Genomic DNA, 21,221 nt, shown 5'->3' with positions numbered 1-21,221 from the left:
TGTGTATACGTATGGTACCTAAGTAATGTCGAACGCTGCGGTGTTTGCTGGGGTGTCTTGTGTGAGACTTAGTTTATAATTGTGTTGTTTTAAAGCTTGATTATTCCTAAGCCACGATAGGTCGGACCTAAGTTGCGTCTCGAGGGGTATTCACCAGCATGTGTTGCTGACGTATTTTCTAAACATTTTGCAGGTAATCAAGAATATGAGCTTGGGATGCCGAAGTGCTTAAGATATCCGATGACTCGGATCATTTTGTTAATATTAAAATATAAAATGGTGGTTTGTAATAAACAAGTAATTTTATGTGAACACTAAACGAGAATTTTTAAATCCCGTCTTTTGTTAAAGTAAATATTATATTTTAATCCACACTAACATTTCCGCATAGAAAACGTAACTCTGATTTAATTACAAATGTGGTACCAACTTTTGGTCACACGCCCAGGCCTAAGATGGGGGTGTGACAGGTTGGTATCAGAGCCATCGATCTGCCATCGATCTTAGTGAATTAGATATTAAATAATAATACCTAAGTTTCGATCCAAGTGAATAGGAAAAGTGTTTTATTATGTGTTTACCTTATAAATAGGGATACGATAGGCTGGTAACATTTTCTTTCCCTCCTCAATCTAAACCACCCAATCCTTATGTAACAACTCGATTTTTTTTCATTTAGTATTTTATCCGTTTACCCAACCCGTTTTTATGTTTGGGAAATTTTTATTATACATATATATTATATCACGTCTATCGAGTATATATTATTTTATTATTATATTTATTTAATGTATAATAAATAAACTTTAATTTATATGCATAATTAACCCTAAACTGAGTTTTACCTCTATATGCTTCCACCTTCAAACTTCAAGGGCCATATTGCAAAAAATGTTATTATTATAACATTATTAACCCATTAACCCAAACCCATAAACCCGTATTCATGCTCGAACCAAACCCGAACTCGTTTGTTTAGCTTGGCCCGTAATTCTCGCGTTTAACTCGGAATTGATTTAGGGGTTTTAATCCTCATGCTATAGACGGCCTAACAAAACTCGTAATTAGGAAACTAGATTGTATTATGATACGTATTGATCTCATACTAACCGCCTTTGACCTAAAATCGATTTTATACCTTAAGTATGGTTATAACTCAATTCCTCACGTCTGCACATCCTTAGACCCTGCGCCAACTAAACCCACAACTCCAATTAAGTTATAATCGCTTATAATCGGTGTTCTTGATCTGGTTCGCGTTGGCCTCGTTTGCATCTAATTAGCCATCAATAAGTAACGATATAAGGTGATTAATTATACTAATCTGATCGTATTAAATCTGTAATCAATAACCCTATTGTTATTTGCTCAAAAGAAAACGAGATTATTTGATTTTTGATTCTAGGGTTCTTAGGTTTGGGGATAATTAAAGGCATCTGTTTATATTAAATCGTTCTTGTATTCTATTCAACTGTTATACCAGACCAACTGGTTTGGCGATGGTGTGGTGACATGGTGGTCGCGGGTTCGAACCCGGTCACCGGATTTTTAGGTTTCTATTTTCTTATTTGGTTTTTATTAATTTTATAATTAGTTGTAATAAATGAATAAATTATATTAATTATTAGATAAACTTTATTTTATTAAAACCGACGTTTTGGGGTTTTGTTTCATGTCGAGTTTCTTTCAAAGCTTTTGTGTTTGTATATATATATATATATTGCGTTTTAAAATAAACTTTAATTTATTTAAAACCCGAAGCCATCATTGAGGGCTTTTGATGTTGAACGTTTTTGCAAATTTTTATTTTCATTATATATGTAATATTTGTTTTTAAACAAGAAGTATGATAAACGTATTATAAAGTCCAACTATATTTTTACCGCTAGTAGTTGTTAAAACGATTTAAAATAAACTAATTGTTTATATTATAACTTACCCTGTATAATATAATTATTTGCACATCTATTTATTTAATACGATACATATTATATTTAATTGATTACACATTATTCTCATTAAAAGATTTATATTCAATTTATCATAGTTATATTTTAAATTATAATCTAAACTAAACATTTATAAGGCTATCACATATTATTTATATCAAGTATAACTAATGACTTTTCAATAATCATAGCAATAAGAATCGATCGTTCAGCCAATAATTTCTCAATCTCAACCATAACTCAAATCACATCAAAACTTTAATTCATTACATGTTGACTCATTGTTAATTAATTCATATTAATATTATTTAACTAGGAATCCTTGACGGTGTATCCCGAAGGGTTCATCATTCTCACATCATCATTTTTATTTCGTTCATCCGATCAGGTGAGTAATCACATTCCCCTATTTTACTTTTTTTTCTCACGTTTAGGGGACATATGCGTAAAATTATATTTCTCATATATACTTATACTCAAAATTGCAACTATTGTCTTATGTGTTAACAACTTATACATTAGTTTTTTATGTGCTTATTTGCTTTATATGCTTCCGCATTCGGAGAGGTCCAACATAATCCCAGTCTAGTATGATCATACGCCACCAGTCGTTATAGCCTTTGTGTTTCTCGACATCTCAATTATACTTGCTCATTTGGTTATTTTGTTATTCTCATATGACTTGTTGCAAATACATATTTTTATTTATACTTTGAACTGGTGTGTTGCTCACTCAACCTTGTGTTGACAAAACCATTCTATTTTCAACGCATATGCAGGTATTCGTTTGATGTGAAGTACAAGATCCCTTAAGGATTTATGCTAGAAGAAAACTTAATGAGACGTATTGTTATTGATTGATATATATTAGTGCACGAAATTGTTGTCCGTAGCATTCGAATAAGTTATACATAGTCTAGATTGTTTATTTATTGTAAATGGCCCATTCGCTATGGTTTGTATAGCGAATGAGGTCCATTCGTTATAGGCTAGACTAGTTCGTTAAGGTATAAGCTCATTCGTTATGGTAGAATAACGAATGAGAACTGGTTCGTTAAGTTATTAGCCTTAACTTAGCGAATTAGGCTTAAGTTAACGCATGGGAGTGTGCAGCCTATATATAGGATGCTCCCATTCATAATTATGTGAGTTCACACACATGAGAGATGTGAGGTTCTCCATAAGTTATTATGTAATTTATTCATATTTATCAATAAAGTAATAATTTAACGTTTAGATCTTGTACATAATCGATGTATCGTATTAGCGGCTAGATCCGTAACGGGTTCCTACAATATGTACTTGTGTATTTGAATTTTGTATGGATAATTGATATATGAAAATTTATTTAATAGATATCGACACTTTTAGTAATGCATGATAGTAACCTTGAGAGCTGTGACAATCAGCTCACGCCCCGACATTTCCGCCGTAGGTTGGGGTGTGACACCTTAGATGTCATTCCACAAGCTAATGGGAAGTTTCATGAGAGATGAAAGAAAGGCTAGAATCCCCGAACCCCTACCAAAATATAATATGAGCGAGGACTACTACGAAGCCTTCTTCAATCAAGATCACACGATTGACCGAACCAAACCAATATACTTCCCCGGCACCTAACAATGTCCGATCAACTTACCCGATGATCCACCGATGCAAAGGAACGATCCCCCAAGACCCAAGTTACCACCCATCAAGCATACCAATGTATCACACATCCGATATTCTGACATATCCTCCATCAAACATCCCGGAGTATCATCCGTCTGACATCCCAACATATCAACCACCCAATCCTTATCCATTCTATGCATTCCTAGCCAACAAGCAAGTCAAGGAGGAACCCGAGCCCGATTCTTCTGACTGGATGCAATGTCACTCCGATCAACGACAATGGCACACCGAAACCACTGCGCACGATTCCGTTGGTTCTCAACCTAACACCCTCGAAGGTCCCTCTCGGAAACCCAAGATGAGAGTCATCCACCCATACGAGACCTATCGTTTGCATCCTATAGTGTATGAAACTCCAAAGATGATGGAAGAAGAGGAAGACCCCGAAGAAGAGGAAGATCCGGAAGAAGACCCCGAGGAAGAACCTGAAGAAGAAACAACTCCAATGGAAGAACTATCTGATTGTGATTTCCCTCCAAGTCAAGGATGTGTGCAACCATTCTTCCACAAAAATCAAACCTATGGATCTGTAGACCCTTATGTGCAATACCTTCAAGAACTTAAGAACAAGTCATCATCAAGTTTCCACCGTATCAAGGAAAGATCCCATCAGTCGAAGAACAAGCAAACGAGATCCGTGAGCAAAATGAAGCTGCTAAAGCATTCTTCAATTAGCCGACTGACGTGAAATCATCACCATACCCTAAGAACCACTATGATATTGTTATGATGGGGTACCATGATCTGCCACCTCGATATGGATACCCGAACGAGATCCCGCAATCACAGGAAAAGCATAGGTCCTTACACGAGACTAATGATCTAAGAAAGAAGGTCGCCGTCGATGGAGCCAAGAAGAAGATGATAGGAGATAAGCTTCTTCGAAAGTGTAACAAGAAGACCAAGATGGTGAAGAAATACATGAAGGACTAAGAACCCAAAGTCAATCAAATAGTGTTATTTGGGATTTGTGTGAGTTATGTGTAATGAAGAACGTTGAATCGTTCTGAAAATAAGGATAGGAATATATATATCAAGTAACGATATATATGTATGATTGTAATAATATATATCATTTATGATATATATACGAATATTTAAGAAAAGAATGTTATTTAAATTTCAGAAAAATGTCAAATCAAAGCAATGCTGATGCTTCTCGAAAAGAAGCCAAAAATCATGCAAATAGAAAGGAAAAAGAAAAAGAAAAAGAACAAGAAGTACAAATCCCTTAAAAATACATGAATCAAATTCAACATATGATTAAAGAAGCTGTTAGAGCTGAATCTCAAGCTAGGACTCAATCTAGGAAATCTCAATCTGTTGAACCTTCACATATCTGTCAAATCTCGCCTAAAACTGTCACACCCCAACCTAGGGCGAAAATGCCAGGGCGTGAACTGATTGTCACAGCTCTCAAGGTTAATATCATGCAACATCACAAATTTCAATATCTATTTAATGATTTCAACTAAAACGAATATTCATTACAATATCTCAAAAGCAAATAAAGCTTCAAACAAATATAAAATCATAAATAATATTGTCTCATTTAAATTTCTTATAGCATAAATCCCTAAGTGATCTTCAAACTTCGATTACTTCACATGATACGATGACCTGCATATGCGTTGAAAATAAAATAGTTTTGTCAACACAAGGTTGAGTGAGCAACACACTAGTTTAAATGTACACATAGTATGTATAAAAAAATAAGTAGTTCCAACAAGTCATATGTGGATAACAAATCAACCAAATGAGCAAGTATAACTTAGATGTCGAGAAGCATAAAGGCTATAACGACTGGCGTATGATCATACTATTATGAGATTATGTTGGACCTCTTCGAATGCGAAAGCATATAAGCACATAAACAAGTAAGGTATAAGTTGTTAACACATAAGATAAAGTTGCAGTTTTGTGTATAATTTTATACAGGAAATACAATTTACGCATATGTCCCCAAAACGTGGATAAACGAGTAAAATATGGGGAATGTGGTACTCACCTGATCGGATGTACGAAATACAAGTGATGATGATGAGAGAAAGATAAATTCTTCAGAATATACCGTCAAGGATTCTTAGTTAAATAATAGTAATATAATTTATTATAAGAGATATAACATGATTTGATAAATTAAGATTTAGATGTGATCAAGTTAGGTTTGAGATTCGTATATTTATTAATTGATCGGTAGATTCCTATAATAATTATTATTGCAAGGAGTAATATTATTGTTTCACATATTTTTTTATTAAAGTCATTATTTTTAATATTTATAGAATTTCTCTTGCTTACTTTATATGAAAAAGAATATATAATCAGATTTATAAACTAATAATTAAATAACTAAACTTGATATAAAATATACTTATAATTATAAAAATATATAAATATTCAAATAAATAATTATAATATGTAACAATACATATAAAAATATTTAATAACTATTTATTTTGAGTCTCTCACAAATTTAATGGTAAAGATATAGTTAACATATTTAAAATACGTTTGTTACATTTTAAATAATTATACATATATAGAATATATATATATATATTTTTATGTACATGAAGAATTTTTATAAAGACGTTCAAAGTCGAGGAAAACTCCAATAATGGTGTTCGGGTTTTTATAAAGCAACGATGACTTATTAAAATACTTATAATACACACACACACATATATATATATACACGTAAAGAAAGTTTTAACGAGACTTGACAAAAAAACATAAACTCTAAGATGTCGGTTTTTATCAAAAATAAAGTTTGTTAATAGTAATTATAACTAATTTAATAACAATGAAAAACCCTTTTTAAAAAATAAAAACAACAACCGCGTCCAGGGGGGCTCGAACCCGCGCCCCTGGCTTGTTCACATGATTAAAACACCCACACACCAGCCCTTGGGCTGGTGTGTTCTGATGGTTATAACCCAAGAACACCAAATTTTAACCAAAAGCCGATCGTAACCCCCCAAATCAATATAAACCCTAATCCCTAATTCGATTAATCTGCTTAATGTTTGAATCAAATATGTTAGGGTTATTGTTATACAGACAGAAACGAACTATATAAATGCATTAATTACCAGATTACAACACAGATTGATGGTGGACGGCTCAAGAACGGCAACGACCCTAATTGGCTCAAGAACAACAGGTTATGACGGGTTATAACGCAATTGGGTTTAGGGGGTTTGCTTCGTTGGGTTTCATAGAAGGTGTATGAGATTTTAATTTGATTAACACGAATTGTTACTGGCAAAACGCTAATACGAGTTGACGGGTTTAAATATAATTGATGATTCACATCAATTTGATCTAGTTTTCCTAATTATTGTGTCGGTTAGTTAGAAAATCGCGTATAAAAGATCTGATAAGATAAATTCCAAGTTTAAAACGAGAATTAAGCTACAAGAAATTTAAACGAGTTACGTTATGGATATGAATACGGGTTTGGGACTAAGATATGGGTTTGATGGTTATAATTATTATACATATTTGCGCAAAGGTCCTTAAACTTTAAGGATGGAAACACAAAGGGGTAAAACTAAAAATTTAGGGTGTAAAATGAATATAATTGAAAGTTATTTATATATATATATATAATATTAATTAAGAATAAAATAATATTTAATAATATTTACTCGATAAACGCGATATTTTAAATGATAAAATTTCCTGGACATGAAACGGGTCGGGCAACGGATATAAATTATAAGTTTTGAAAACCCGAGTTGTTACAAAAACCGTCTCATGTGGAAGAGAGTGTTCACGAATCCAATGTTGATGGCGGCGTTAGATAAAAGTTTAAGAAATTAAAAATAGAAAGTTGTTCATTTAAAGACTTTAAGTATTTTGGACCCAAAGAGTTTTATGGCGACAAGGGTGCCATTGCGACTGTGAGATGGCTTGAGGAAATAGAATCCATTGTAATAATAAGTAAGTGTTATGAGCAAGAGAAGATTCAATACTCTGCCCAAATGTTCAAGGGAGAGGCTTTAGAATGGTGGAACACGTTGATAATGAGTAAAGAAAGGGAAGTGTTGTATAACTTGACGTGGGAGGAGTTTACAGAAATAATGATGGCGAAATTCTGCCCGATGCATGAGACCGACCAAATCCAAACAAAATTTCTCAATCACAGATTCATAGGTCCCAACAAATTTATCGGCTACGAGTTCCGTTCCCAATCATTCCATTCTGACATAAATTCAATGAGATCGTCCAATTGAGAATGTCATAGGTCCTCTTGAAACAAGCATCTCAATCAGAAGTCAAACATGTCACATCAATAGTTGTCTGTATTCCCATTTTATCTTTCAGATTGAACCAAAGTCCATGGAAATGACATTGCAAGAACCAAGTTGGGTGGAAGCTATGCATGAAGAGTTGAATTAGTTTGAGAAAATCAAGGTTTGGAGATTGGATGTGTTGCCCGTTGGGAAGAAGGCATTAGATACGAGATGGGTCTTTCACAACAAGCAATATGATACTAGGGTTATTGTTCAAAACAATTCTTGGCTTGTGGTTTGTGGTTTTCATTAGGTTGAACGTTTATATTACACCGAAGTGTATGCTCTAGTGGCTCATCTTGAGGCCATTCGAATTTTCTTGGCATATGCTTCCTACATGGGTTTCACGGTTTATCAGATGGATGTCAAGACGATATTCTTGTATGGAGAGGTAAAGGAGGAGATATACATGGACCAGCCACCAGGTTTTACTGATTCAAAGAATCCTACTCATGTTTACAAGCTGGCCAACCTTTGGAAGATGATAGATAAACTTATTTTGTGGGCCTAACATGTGCAGTTATTAGGCTAAAAGGCTTTTGAACAGTCATTGATATGTATGGTAGCTTTCTATGGTGCGTAAATGTCTGAAGTGATATAAACTAAATCTGCTAAACTTACTGTGGAGAGTTATTTTGAGGATTTGTGCATGTGTCTAGATACATCTCTCCAATGATAGGCAGAAAAGCAATTACCCAGTCATACACGAGCTCGTTAGTGTCTTGATTACCAATAATAATTTTGTTCCTTTAATCGTTAACAAAAAAAAAGTGCTATTAGTATATAATATTGAAATTAAAATTTATTTTAAAGCCTAAAGGGTCAAACTAGAACTACAAGGGTGGGACATTCAAGTAAGTCCTAAACACTCTAAATGTAAGGCTTGTAAGTCCGGACGGCATGTAAGTCCAACGTTCAACCTTAAATCTTAAAATTTTGTTTGTATAGTAAAAGTCAAAAACGTTTTGATCAAGCACTAGGGTGTTGGATTCAAATTGGGGTGATCTGGAGAAAGCCAAATACGCTTTGAGAAGAGATAAGAGGTATCATAGGTCCATAAATGATGTCCATCTAAGCTTTATGCCTAATTGAACCTAATGCATATCACTAATGCAATGAAAATCATGCTAAGTATCTTAATACCTGCTATTAACTTGTTTTCTATGCCATAATAATACTGAAAATGAATCGTTGTGAAAGCATCTTAATTAATATGATTTCATGTTCAGATCTATTTATAAATGTTTGCTCGATTAACAAAATTGAAATTTGATCACGCAATATGTTAGAACTATTGAAAGTCGGGTGCTAAAACTTGTTTTACTTTGGTTTTATGTTATTTTTTTTAATTTTCCCTTTTTATTTTATTCTTTACCTCTTTGATTTTACCTCATGGTTACTCTTTTCGAAACAAATGCGTTAAGGAATCATTTTTATCAAACGTGGATCAGGCTTTGTGTTCATTTGTGTTCTCAGCCCATGTGGCCTGATTTGTTTGTTGTGTTTTCGGCGCCGAGATGATATTGAGAGTCCATTGATTCTCGGCCCATTTAAATATTTGAAGTTTAAAAGGCAATTGAGATTATCTATGTGTATTATTCATCATAAATCAAATCTGCCACAATACTCTCTCATTATAATCTCAAAACTTGTCACTTGCCTTCAAAATAATCATTCTTGATAAACTTAGTTGATTTCAATAATCGATAAAGGTACAATCTCCGGACCTAATGGTTGTTTTTTGTTTGAATGATGTATGATTTTGATATATGATTGTGATATATAATTGTGATGTATGATTATGGTGTGTTTGGTAATATTATGTGTTTCAATGAGTTGCAGGTTTTTCGTTAATGGCGGTTTTTGGTGTGTTTGGGAAGATGACGTTGTATTCGAGACGAATTTCAAAGGGTTTATATGTTCGAGATCATCGGAGATCTCGGGACCCTGGGTTCTCGGGGATGGTTGACCGAAAACCTTTGGTCAACCAGAGAACCCCTGAGATCAACTGAGATCTCAAGGGTTTTCGTTCAAGTTTGACCAACAACTCATATGGTTGACCGATTCTCGGCTATCAAGGCTTATCTTTCAATAGAGAACTATCTTGTTAGACATAAATCTCTTATTTTTGACCGAAATCACTTATTATTGACCGAAAACTCCTGATTTTGACAGACTACTCATATGTATGGACAGAAAACTCATTAATCAGTTTAAGTTATTATTTGGACTAAATTTTTATAAAAGGGACTTATAAAGAAGGACTTATAGTTTCATCATTTCAAGTTTTGGTCCTTATAATACTATCATGTTATCAAATCCAAAAGATAATTGATTATGGACATAAGTTAATAAGTATCGAACTTGACTCGTTTGTTGCAGTCATGGCTGATCAAGCATCTCTAAAGTATGTTGATACACATAACATTGTTGGATGTCTATTTTATCCTCCTCCAGCTCACAAGGAGTTCAAGTCTTTGATTGTGGGGTTGAATACCTGCAGGATTTCTCACGAATTATGAGAAAATCCTGTAATTTGCAAGAAGATGGTGACAGAGTTTGGGAATCATACCTCTATCAATCAACGAGGTGTGGGGGGAGCAGTTACTATATAGTCAACAATCCATAAGAGACGATGATTATCTCTAAGGCAATTTTACGTGAAGTATTGTTGTTTGGTGATCAACCTGATTACCCCACAGAGTATTCAACTGAGGCTATAGAAGAGATTGTACAACGTATGGGATATAAAGAACCTATCCTCCTGCCATCAAGAAGCTATTCAATCCATACTGGAGGTTCTTGATTCTCATATTCTTTACGTGTGTCTCGGGAAGAAAAGGGGATTCTGACGAGATCAGTCACACTCAGATGTTGGCTGTGGTTGCTTTGATCATGAACTAGAATTACAACTACTCAAAGTTTGTGTTCGATGAGATGATAAGCAACCTAAAGGGAAAGAAGAAAAATATGTTTATGATGTATCCGAGGTTTCTATAGATGATATTTGATTCTCATTATCCTGATTTGAATCGATCTATAGAGACGCTTGATCTGAAGACTATGGGTCCGAATACCTTTGGTTTGATGAAGCAGTCAAGGAAAGGGGCTAAAGTGCTTTATCAAGGACTTCATCAACTAGTGAAGTTTGATAAATTTGCAGAACTGAAGTTGTTGCTACTGTTGTTGCTGCTGAGGAACACGTTGTTCCTATTCAAAGGCCTTCAACTGCCTTTGAAACTATTTCTGACGATGAATCTGACAGTTCTCCATCTCAACCCTTGGAGACGGAACACCAAGTGCAACAATGTGTACCCACTTCTGAACAACTTGAAGCTTGTAACATCCCGAAAATTTCCTTGAATAATATTAAATATTAATTGCGTTGGAAGGATTAATTAAAGTCAGTAGAATAATAATAATATAATAATAAAGATAAGAATGGTGGTATAAAATAATGGAATTAATTATGGACTTAAGATGAAGATGGGCTTAAGGTCCATGGGCTTAAGAAATGTAAATACCCCTTAAACCCTAAATCCTTTCCATCTCCATCATTCTACACCTTATACTCCACCATAAAAAACACACACTTAAGCCGAACACTCTCTACTATATTCTATTCAACGATCCAAGGATAACCGAAGGTAAGAGATCATTTATCTCAGCTGACCCAACGATTTAGAACCCGACACCGCAGCCCCGTGATGCCGAATGAGCTGTTTGAATCTAGATCTAGCTTTATTCAGGTGTTTAATCAACCAAAAACAAGCTTAAGGCCACCTTAGCTCAGATCTAAGCACCCTAAGGCTACCCATGTCATAAATGATCAAACTCCGGCCAACCATGGTGGTTAACAGCGGCTGACGGCGCCCGAATCAAAGAAAAACCCCAAAAATGCGAATATAAAAGCTGAACTGTGAGCCAAATGATTCACACATTCAAACTACAAACTTTTAATGTGAGCCAGGTGATTCTCACATCCAAACTAGATACTTTTAACATGTGAGCCAAGTGATTCACACATTCAAACTACATACTAAGTGATTCTCACATTTAAAATACATACTCAACATGTTATTCTAACATTCAAACGGCATACTTAAAGCATAATTGAAATAGTTCATCCTTAAGGCAGAGTTGTTATTTGCACAAGTTTGATAATTCAAATAATTTTTTTCATGAATTAAATATGAGCGACACGTAATGGAATAAAATAAAATAAAATAAAACAAAATAAAATGTTTTTATTAATTGCGAGCTTCGGTTATAAACGGTACATCAAACGAATACGAATCATAAACCGAACTATTTGAAAAATGTTACAACTGCCAACTTGTATCTTGGTGACAGTCCTTTGTTTAACAATCGTGTTCGATATCGTTAGGTTGTTGGTGCTCTGCAGTAAGCCTCTTTCGCCTGGATATCGCCTTTGCGGTTAACAAAGTTTGTCAGTTTATGCATTCTCCAACTAAAAATCATTGGCATGCGGTCAAAAGAATTCTTCGATATCTTTGAGGCTCGTCCAGTTACGACCTTTTAATTCAGTATGCTTCCGATTGCACCCTCCTTATACACCGATCCTCAAAATTTGTCTCTACTTGCCTTCTCATACGCGGGTTGGGTTGGGTGTTCCGATGACCGTCAATCCAATGGGGGATTTTCCATATGTCTTGGATCCAACTTTATCTCAGGATCTGCTAGAAAACAACGTATTGCCTCTTGCTCATCGTCAAAAGCTGGGTACAAAGTCGTCGTAGCTCACATGTCGCGGAGATCACCTGGGTTGAAGGGTGTGATAACTTGGGTGCTACATACTTATATGTCAATCCTGTTTTCCATGCTCGCACCATTTCACTTTGTCAGAGAAAAGGTTGATGCAGGTAGGGGTGCAAATGAGCCGAGCTACTTGAGATCGGCTCGTTAAAAGGCTCGATCGAGCCGAGCTTAATCGAGCCCAAGCTCAAGCTTACAAGTAAGTTCGTTTAATAAACAAGCTCGAGCCCGAGCTTCACTTATTGAGCTCGAGCCGGCTCACAAGCCTAAACTAGTCTGTCATTTATATAATTTTTTATAACATATATTTGATAATTACTAATATATATAATGTTATGAAAAAATAAATAAAAATAACTAGATAATATATATTATTTTATACATAAAACTATCATAGAAAAAAAATAGAACTCGAGCATGAAAATCTACTCACGAGCCGAGCTCGAGCATTGAAAATAGAACTCAAAATGAGCCGAGCTCGAGCTCTGTGCAAGTTAAATGAGTTGGGCTTGAGCCTAGTGGAGCTCGGGCTCGGCTCGTTTGCACCCCTAGCTGCAGGAAAGCTCTCTTTTCAATTCATTTCTACACATGACTGGATTGTATACATTTTACCCAACCATTATCGTCACAATGATTTGTTGATTTACGAGACAAGCTACAAGTCGTAACCTAGCCTTAGCTTGTGGGGGGATATTAAACTGGATGCAAAGAGACTCAGCGAGTGAACTAGGTTTTGGTATTCCTTCTTGAGCTTTTATTTCTTCCGTTAAAGGAGATTCGAGAATAATTTAGTTTAGTATTAGAAGGATGCAAGGTATAATTATGTATTCTATATATACCTTATGTAATTACTTCTTACAATACACAATATATGTACAATTACAAAGATTGATTGTAATCAAACAAAATAATGTATATTATGTATAATTATGTATTCTATATATACCTTACGTGCTATGGGGGTTGAAGCAATCGCAATCAACCACATGATGGACTTATATCACTGAAGATAGCCATCGGACATTGGTTGGACATATTAATTACACGGATGAGTTGGAACGGCGAACTTCATTTAATTTCACTGACGTCTCCCTTTAAAAACCATAAAAACAAACATACTTTCTGATTTTACTCACAAAAATCGCTCAACAATTTTTACACGTTAAAGTTACTCCACATGTTAAATTTGAATAAAAAATTGTAGGTTCCTGGAACGGATCGTACACGGGATGTTCTCTAACAACGCAGGTGCGGAATCCCTGCGTAGGTAGGTTACGAGTGTAGATATAGAATAACACAAGCAATGAATCAAACACGTAATATTATTAACCAAACACGTGACTCGTAGTCACTATTACAGACACTGGAACTAGCAAACACGTCTGCTTAAACTCGAACACTTGACTGAAACCCTAAACTGCTTAACCTCTTCACGTTTCGGCTGAAACAGTGAATATATACACGACAACTTCGCCACAGGCGAAGTTGTCTGTAACTTCGCATATTCAACAAGTTCGCCTGAGCGAACTTGTTGACAACTTCGCTTATTCAACAAGTTCGCCTGAGCAAACTTGTTGACAACTTTGCTAGTTACACAATCTAAAACATAATCAAATACACAATTACAATACAGACTCGATTACAATTACAAGACTATGAACTACTGACAAACATGTACCAACAGACTCCCCCTTGGCAGTAGCTTCATATCTTGATTCTTCAAAACTCGAGTCTTGTAATCTGCATCTCTAAGCGTGCGCCCCTTCTTTCACACATACTGACACTACACTTTGATATCTCCTAGCTTGATCCTTCCAAGCAGGAATGTAGAAGATCTTCTTGTTGTTGAGTACTTCCAGATCAGCTTGCGACAGGTTAACAAGATGCATCGGGTCGTAAACCCGAAGCAGTTCTTGTTCATCCTCGTCCTCCATTACTGCCTCTGCAGTCTCACAGTCCACAAACCACCATTTCAAATCTTTCAGCACATCTCGAGGCATAGCTTTCATGGGTACCTCCTTGATACATCGGACTGGTTTGTACTTCATCACCATCCACGGTTTACCATCTGCTCTCATACCTCTCTCTGTATCCTTCACTAATTTTCCCTTTTGTGGCTTTAGCAACTCAAACTTCTTTTCTTTTACTCCTTCTTTCCACATTATCTTCTCAATCATTCTAGCCATATTGTCGTTGTTTCGGTTTATCAGGCCCAACCTGGCCAAATCTTTTACTTCGCATTCAGGCAATGTGTTGAACGATCTCAACATTCTCTTGAAATACTGAACGCCATCATAACGCTTCACCACAAACAACTTGAGCTGTTCATCATAGATCCAACAAATAATCCCCTTTTTCGCCTCTGCATACCCTTTAATGTTGTAGCTCTTTCTGAACATGGTTGGAACAGCAGGCTTCTTAGTCTTGACAAACCAATGAGCATATTCTTCCTTCCATCTAGGCTGCTCTTCCCACATCGTCTCATCCAACACCGTTTCATCACCAACACCCGACTTTTCCACTTCGGGAATGTCATGCTCAACATCATCATCCATTATCTCACCTTCTTCTAACACATTTTCCACATTAATCTTTTCCCCAATCCTCTCAATCTCATCCACGGGCAACACGTCGTCATCATCCATAAACTCATCGTCTTCCTCATCATCCAACTCCTTTAAAGCATCGATAACGTCCTCAACATCAGCTTCATCACCCATACCAACAACAACATCACCAGCTACATCTGTAGACTCCCCCTCAGTTGTGGAAGCCCCAAGAGCCTGAGAGGTTCTTGGCAGCTCACCACCTGCACCCGAAGGTGCATTGGGATCATCGTCATGATCTTCTCGTCTTTTCGTTCTCAACTCATCGCCCCTACACGTCTTCTCCCCCTGAGATGCCAAGTATTCCTTGAAGGCATCAATTATTCTTCCGTGTTCAACCAGGAGGGCAGCTTGTAGTTGATTGGATTCCACTAGGCGTTCAATAGTCTTAGACTGTTCGGCAACAATACGCTCTAGTGATGTAATCCGTTCAGCATCTGAAGTAGGCAGTGGAGTTGGCGGAACATCAGTAGCAGAAGTGACCGCAGGTGGTACACTTGGTAACCCTGCAGTTGTTGTGATAGTTGAATCAACGAAGCGTGCGACTACCACCGGTGGATCAAACGGTTGTGGTGGTAGAGACACCACTGCTGGAGCTGACGCTTCGACAGTCGTAACCTGTGCAGTAGTAGGAAGAAGTGACATACCTGACAAGACAGGCGGAGCAAAACGTACATGCCTTGAAGTCTCCCCCGCTCCAGTAGCCATACCCAGTCGTTCTCGTTGCGAACGTCTCATCACAAGTTGTACCGCTTCTTCCTCATCTCCCTCCTCGTCCTCAACTCTCGGCCTCTTACCCGAAATCCTTTCACGAGTCACCATTAGCCGTCTGGCCTCAGCAAACGTTTCATCTAACTCGGATTCAGCTACCGAAGTAGCTGCTGTAGAAGCCTCCATAACTTGAGGACCCGAGATATCCATATCAAACAAACCGTGTCCACTGAAAGCAGCATCCAGATCAACGTTTTCAGCCGTGGACATAGTCTGTGCAATAGTAGCTGGCACAGCAGCAGAAGATACAACAGGCGCAGCTGATACAGCATGAGGTGCTGCCGCCTGATGTGGTTGCGGATCCCTGAACTCGTCCCCTCCTGCAGGAACATACTCCGGGTTGATGAGATACCCGAAAAGTGGAGTATGTCTTGGACGGCGTTCAGGGTTGCTACGAGTGCTCGACGTCCTACATTGAGCAAAAATACGCTTTGTTACACACTCAACATATCGAATAGGGCGCCGTTGCGGTAGAGACGGAGCGACATGATTAATAATCATTTGAAGAAATCGCGGATACATGATAAATCGTTCTCGCGCCGTCGCCCGTCTCTGACGATCAATCTCATAGAAAATCATCTGACTAAAAGAGTAACGACGATTGTAAGTCAGGGCCGTCATGGCAGATTGCATCGTCGCACCCATCCCGTCTGTTCCTGCTTTCCTGCCGGACATGCACACAATTAACACGTGCATCAGAAAACGCCATTGGTCCAGCAGAAAGCCTTTCCTCCTCTGCGAGTCCCCCAGCGGACCCGAATAACCCATTCTCAAGTATGCTCCGTCACGGAAGGGAGCTACGAACTCCGTTGGGTCGTCTCGTGTCTCATTGCCGAACTGCAGAGCCAACCGAATGTCTTCCGAAGAAAACTGTATGTTTTGACCATTGACGGTTGCTCGCATCACTGGAGGCTCAGGTCTGCAATCATAATACACCGTCTGCCAGAAGTCTTGAATGTTGGGCAGAGATATGGGTAGTGTATTAGTGATCGCGTGAAAAACTCGTGATCGTTGGAGAAATGTGATAATCTCCCTATAGTCTTCAACGCCTCGTGCGTCTGGATCCAAAGTAATGTATTGGTTATGAGCTGGAAAGAATTGTCGTTGCTCATCACCATCATCACCACCAGTTCCTCCAACTGCAGCCATATCTGCACAAAACAAATCAAGTTAGAGACGTTTTACGTAACTCACAAGTTCGCAGTGTAGCAAGTGCGAAGTTGTGATGTAAGATACACAGGCGAAATTAAAGTTGAGGCGAAGTTGGGGACAACTTCGCATCATCAGTAAATTCGTCTAAAAAACAGTTAAAAGAAAAGGATATAGGCGAAGATAAGGATAACTTCGCCACGGCGAAGTTACAGTTAAGTTCGCCAGGGCGAAGTTGATGATAACTTCGCCACGGCGAAGTTGATGATAACTTCGCCACGGCGAAGTTGTGGTTAACTTCGCCCAGGCGAAGTTGTGGATAACTTCGCCCTAGGCGAACTTAAGCGTCTGGCGAAGTTGAGATTAACTTCGCCAAAACCATAACTTCGCCTGAAACAGAATCGGCGACTGTTCGGATTCAGAGGTCGAAATCCGATGTTTTCGGACCGATTTGACGATATAAACATGAAGAACAACATATCTCAATGGTGTATGGACGAAAAGGTCGTCCATGAACACGTAACGTGAGGTCGAAAACCTTGGTTTCGCGGGTTCTTCGAGTGTTCGACGACCCGAGGTCTCGAACCGGTTAAAATTATAACGAGAATGAAAGGATGAAATCGACAACACATACCACTCAGTATAGTAGAAACAAGGAACAAAAGATCGAAATCGAAAGTGTATATAAGAAAGGTTAACCGGAATTATGGTTAAGTTCGCCGGAAAAAGTTAATAATAAAAAAAAATTTTACTGTTGAAAATCCTTTTTATAGGGCTGAGTTGGTTCAGGCGAAGTTATTCTTAACTTCGCCTAAGCGAAGTTAAGTACAACTTCGCCGAGTCAACAACTTCGCTCGTTATTTACAAAAAAAAACAGCCCTTTCAGTTTGAAAAATCTTGAATATATCCTTATAAGTTACCAAAAAGAGTTAAACAAAAATGATCAAGACCCAGTAACCAACAATAAAAATATAACTACAAAAACAGAAAATACTTATAAAATTTTAACGAAATAAGGGATCAAATTTCAGTCTAGACAGGGACCACTACGTTTTAGAAGAGATCCGAATAGGAATCATACTAACTATGTGACTGTCACTTGGATCCGTGTTTGGCTGTATTGTGACATAGAGAAACAGGTTGTAAGCATGTAATAACTTAAATGGTTTTCATTGTTTCTGTGATACGGATTAAGGTTCAGTTAAGCTCAAAAATTTAAGTTGTCAACAACTCAGAGGTAATGATGCCTTCTATCTATTCTCAAAGCGTATTTGGCTGTACCCAAGTCACCCCGAATTGACTTCGACCCATAGTGTCTGATTAACTTGTAGATACTCGTTGTCTGCTTCCCGTTTTCTTCTTACTCCAAACTTGAGAAATCTTGAGACGTTTCGGTTCTCGTGTTTATTGTCACTATTTCTCATAAGTACAAAAATTATACATTTTTTTTTTTTTTTTTTTTTTTTTTTTTTTTTTTTTTTTTTAATAATCCAACATAAGAATTTTCATCGGAGTACTAAATCACTGCAAGTCCCGAATCTGGATCACTGCAGTATCTTGAAATGCTTTCTTCACGGGAATCAGAACACTCACGGGCTCGTGTATGACTGGGTAGTCGCTTTTCTGCCTATCCTACGAAAAGATATGTATGAAGACATACAAAACTCTTAAGGAGTTTCCACGTAAATTCGAGTAAATTTAAGTTAGTATCACATCTACTTTTACGCACCATTAAAATTACCATGACATACAATGACTGTTCTAAAGCCTTTTAAGCTTAATAACTTCACTAGTTAGGCACACATAGTCAGTATATATATCATTTTCCAAGGTTGGATCAATTTTCTTTTAAACACAGCAAAGAACTTCTTACGAAGTAATAGACTTGAAAAGTAATTTCATTTCCCTAAAAAAAATTTTGAATTCAATCACCACAATCATGTCAAAGTCATCAGGTAAACGGCTATCCTGAAGATCCATTGGATCAGCTGGACCGACCACATACAAGTATGTGTCCTTCTTACTAAGAATGACCGACTAATTTTCAGCAACTGAAAGAAAAACATGTCAACACTGCCCCAGTTACTTTCAGTCTTCCGGTTAATGGCTATCCTCATTTCCTAAGTCGAAAACAAGGACCAAAACATATCCGAGGAGATGTCCATCAAACTGAGGTAACCGACTAATTTTAAGCAATAAAGACACCTTTTTTTTTTTTTTTTTTTTTTTTTTTTTTTTTTAATCAAAAACAAAGACATGGTTACTCGGGATTGATCATCCCATTTAGCTCAATTAGGTTTTGAAATCTGGATTTATCAAACGCTTTTGTAAACAAGTCAGCAAAATTTTCAAGTGTATCAACTTTTTCGATCTTGATCAGTTTCTTCTCAGCACAATCCCGTATGAAGTGATGACGAATGTCAATATGCTTAGTTTTACTGTGCTTCACGGGATTGTTAATTACTGAGATGGCGGCAGTGTTATCAATTAAAATAGGAGTGAGTAAGAAATTCAGACCATAGTCGCGCAATTGTTGCTGAATCCATAAAACCTGAGAGCAGCAGTTGGATGCTGCCATGTATTCAGCTTCGCAAGTTGAAATTGCAACTGATGTCTGTTTCTTGCACTGCCAGGAAACTAATCTTCCTCCAAGAAACTGACAGCCTCCTGTTGTTGACTTCCGACTCTGATTACAACCTCCATAATCAGAATCAGTATATGCCACCAGTTCAACGTCTCCTCCCTTTGGGTACCACAATCCTAGTTTCGGCTTGCCCTTGAGATACCGCAAAATCCTCTTCACACCTTTCATGTGAGATTCCTTTGGGTTTGCCTGAAAGCGAGCACAAAGACAAACAGAAAACATTATATCAGGCCTAGAAGCAGTTAAATACATTAAAGAACCTATTATCGCCCGATACAGAGTAGGGTCCACATCTGCGTCACCATCTGATTCAGCTCCCAATTTGTGATTGACGCAGATTGGAGTGTCATATGGAGAACTGTCCTCCATCTTGAATCTTTTCAGCACATCATGAACATACTTTGTTTGATGAATGAACATCCCATCTTTCTTCTGATCAACCTGCAATCCTAGAAAGAAAGTTAGTTCACCCATAGCACTCATCTCGAATCGTTTCTTCATGACAGCCTCAAAATCTTGACACATGGATACTCTTGATGCAGCAAAAATGATGTCATCCACGTAGACTTGAACCAGTAAGAAGTCACATCCTTCTCTCTTCACAAACAGCGTACTGTCGATCAAACCCCTTTCAAAACCATTTTCCAGCAAGTAGTCCGATAACGTTGAATACCAGGCACGAGGTGCCTGATGTAAACCATATAACGCCTTGCTCAACCTGTATACATGATCAGGAAAGTCTGGGTCAGGAAAACCCGGTGGTTGCTCAACATACACAACCTCGTCAACTTTCCCGTTAAGAAACGCACTCTTTACATCCAACTGAAACACCTTCATCTTTTTGAAAGCAGCAAACGCCAAAAACAATCGAATCGCTTCTAACCGGGCAACAGGAGCGAAAACCTCATTGTAGTCAATACCCTCTTGCTGATTAAAACCTTTAACAACCAGCCTCGCCTTATTTCTCACAATAATTCCCTTATCATCTCTCTTGCACTTGAACACCCATTTCGTGCCTATAGCATGCACATTCTTTGGTTTTTCAACCAAAGACCAAACTTCCATTTTCTCGAACTGAGCCAACTCTTCTTGCATAGCTTCGACCCACGAGCTGTCCTTCAAAGCCATTTGATAATTCTTCGATTCAATTTGGCTTATGAAGCAAGAGTACAAACATTCATTCATAATACCTGTATCTTTAATGCTTGAATAAACACAGGTGTGCTCATTCAGGCTACTTCTGGTTTGTACACCCGAGGACACGTCACCTATAACATTCTCCAAAGGGTGATCTTTGTGAATTCTCGTGGTCGGAACAGCACCGACATGTAAATTTTCTTCCAAGTTTGAA

The sequence above is a fragment of the Bidens hawaiensis genome, unplaced genomic scaffold (assembly GCF_021521415.1).
Source record: "Bidens hawaiensis isolate Kalapana, Puna unplaced genomic scaffold, B.hawaiensis_p1.1 tig00419565_1, whole genome shotgun sequence".
Lineage (NCBI taxonomy): Eukaryota > Viridiplantae > Streptophyta > Magnoliopsida > Asterales > Asteraceae > Bidens > Bidens hawaiensis.
Note: the sequence above shows the minus strand (reverse complement) of the source record.